This window comes from Silene latifolia, chromosome 6, assembly GCF_048544455.1.
Source record: "Silene latifolia isolate original U9 population chromosome 6, ASM4854445v1, whole genome shotgun sequence".
In the NCBI taxonomy this organism is placed as follows: Eukaryota; Viridiplantae; Streptophyta; class Magnoliopsida; order Caryophyllales; family Caryophyllaceae; genus Silene; species Silene latifolia.
The window spans coordinates 13,769,542-13,772,446 of NC_133531.1; the positions used below are offsets into that span (position 1 = coordinate 13,769,542).

At 35.9% G+C, this 2,905-nt stretch overlaps 1 long non-coding RNA gene across 1 annotated transcript; it reads left to right on the forward strand.

The window, feature by feature from the left end:
- Positions 1–810: 810 nt before the first annotated feature.
- On the forward strand, positions 811–2,607 carry LOC141586401 (uncharacterized). Its single transcript, XR_012519514.1, has 3 exons — positions 811–1,455; positions 2,186–2,331; positions 2,513–2,607. It is a non-coding gene; the product is annotated as an uncharacterized LOC141586401 (long non-coding RNA).
- Positions 2,608–2,905: the final 298 nt, after the last annotated feature.

Sequence of the window (2,905 nt, forward strand, 5' to 3'; positions counted from 1 at the left end):
GATCCAAATTCATTTACATGTGAGGTAATGTTGAGAATAAAGCTCCGGCCCATATGGAGTTACACATGTAAGGATCTCACATTGGAGAATTAGAAAAGAGAATTCCATTATATAAGGTTTTAGAGTGGAACCCTCCTGTATTCGTTTGGGTGTGGTCCATACCCGTTGTGTTTTGAGAAGAGAATAAAGGATAGGAGGGACCATTGTGTTTTGAGAAGAAAATAGAGGATAGGAGAGAGTAATTGCGTAATTTGAAATTGATAGGAGTGAGTAATTTTAGAAACAAAGATTCCAAAGTAGGAAAATACTTGCATCCTTACATATGTCCTCTCAGCACACAAAGGAGGAGCACTAAAATAGAAATTAAATACTCCCTTCAATTCGTTATAATGTTCCCCTTTGTCTTTGGCACGATACTTAAGGAATACTATTAAAAATGAATAAAGGACATTGGTGGGGTTGATGTTATGAGAGATAGATGAATTATTAGGAATTAAATAAGGAGTTATGAGGCCAAAATATTAAGAAAGGTAATAAAATAGGAGTAAAAGAGTTCTGTGGGGTTTGGTGATTAAAGAGAGGGATGAATAAAATAAGAGTAAAATTTATGAAAAAAGGAAAGGGAAACATTACTTGAATAATCCATTTTGGAAAAGAGAGAACATTATAACGAATAAGAGAAAGTATATTATAAAATTCTCATTTGAGTATAGCGAGTACGTCCTCTTGTAAAAATTTCTTGAAAAGTATTCAGACGAATTTTCAACGTCGGAGACATACCACTCTCCTTGGGTTCTCCCTATATAAAGGAGTTATGGAGAGCAAGCTTAAAACACAAGACAAACATATCTTCTATCTACTTCTAAATATGGCTAACTTTGGCCTTGCTCCTCTAATTGTCACTTTACTAGTGGCATTTGTGTCCTTTACTACAGCCGACCACAAGTACTACTCGTCTTCCCCCTTGGTTACTACCCCAACTCCATGGCCAAAAACAACCCCGGAGACCCCGGTTTACAAGCAGCCACCTGTGCACAAATACCCACCACTCGTTCGCAAGTACACACCGAGACCAACCCACACCGTGGTTATTGGCCCCCGAACTGGATGGCCATCAGCTGGTGGGGACTCACCAGAGTCATCACCCACGCCAGTTTATCAGAAATCGCCAGAAGTATACTCACCACCCGCTCCAAAGCCCCCACCTGTGTACTCACCACCCGCTCCAGTGTACAAATCTCCTCCAGTGTACTCACCACCCACCCCAGTTTATCACAAGCCTCCACCAGTGTACTCACCACCCGCACCAGTTTACCACAAGCCTCCACCAGTGTACTCACCACCCGCTCCTGTATACAAATCTCCACCAGTGTACTCACCACCTGCTCCAGTTTACCACAAGCCTCCACCAGTCTACAAATCTCCTCCTCCTCCACCTTACTAATCATCATCATTGTAAGATCTTCTTTTAGTCGGATTATTATGTTATATAGCACATGTACATTAATGCAAAAGAGATTGTGTGACGTACGTTAATTTTTCATGCATAGTTGACTACTTGACTGCATGCTACGTCCCCTTTACTAGATTCAAGATTGGTTAATTTTTCATGCATAATTTTTCATATCCATGGAGAGATTAAAGATTAAAATAAAGTTGCACCGTTGTTTGATCACTAGTGTTAAAATTAAAATTAAAATGATGACGATAATTTAGAATAAATGTAGCATAAAAAATATATGGTTTAGAAAATTATTTATGAAACAACGAGATGTATATTTTTATAATTTTGCAATAATATTTTCCTAATATTTTTACGTAAGATGAAAGTTTGAGAGTGACTGACTGACTGTGAAGGTATAGTTCACTACTTCACTTGCTAAACTTTGGTAAAAATCCAAGAGTCTCAATTCTCAAGATCAAGCCTCTTTAAAAGAATTTTTTGGAGTATTATTTATGATGTGAGACTAATCCTTTTATATTATGAGTCGGTCATTCTAATAAGAAAATGGCTAAATCAACATACGCGATTTGAAGGCCATAAGCTAAGGAATAATAAAATGTTAATGTCGTAAATAAATAATTGAGACTGAGCAAATATTATTTTAAATACTCTAAGTGGGATATTTTTTGGAAATGAAGATTTAGGTGGCTAATAACGACGTGTAATTATGTTAATTTACAGATGGAAAGCAGGTTGACATAGGACAAGGAAAAGTCAAAACTGAGAGCAAATCTTTGTTGATGTTAAAGAATGAGTTTGTTGATCTGTTTTCTTTTGTGATTGAGAATATTAAGGAGTATATTATGTACAATAAAGGCATTATCAAGGTTGCTGATTTCATGGCTTCAGTTGGACATACATGTCCAACTCTTTCGAGGTGGTTTGATAGCCGGTGGCTTCAACTTACCTCCCTCATTCGAAAGGATGAGATAGGTTGGTCCTACCCTAGAGGATCAACCTAGTTTTCTTACCTAATAAAAAAAAAAAAAAAAAAAAAAAAAAAAAAAGTGGAAATGCCTCAAGTTATTTCAGTTTTATAAACTTTGTATGCATGGGATGATAAATTAATAGGATTTTGTCTCTTTAATTTTAAGAAAGTTTGTCCAATGTTCGATTCATGATTCGTAGATGAGCTGGTAATACATAAGCCGAAACTTTTAGGAATTATTTACACCGATCGTATAATAACCATTAGAAGTACTTACATTTACAAATCATAATAATAAAATATAATTTTTTTTATTAAACAAGGCAATAAAAGCTCGTGCAAGTGCTCCCTGTTACACAAACTCTCATTTATAAAGCGAGACAAGTTTGTAACGTCTATCTAATGATGAAATGGATGGCTTGTTGTGACAAAAATGAAGTACAAAAATCTTACTAGAACGAACTAAGAATCTC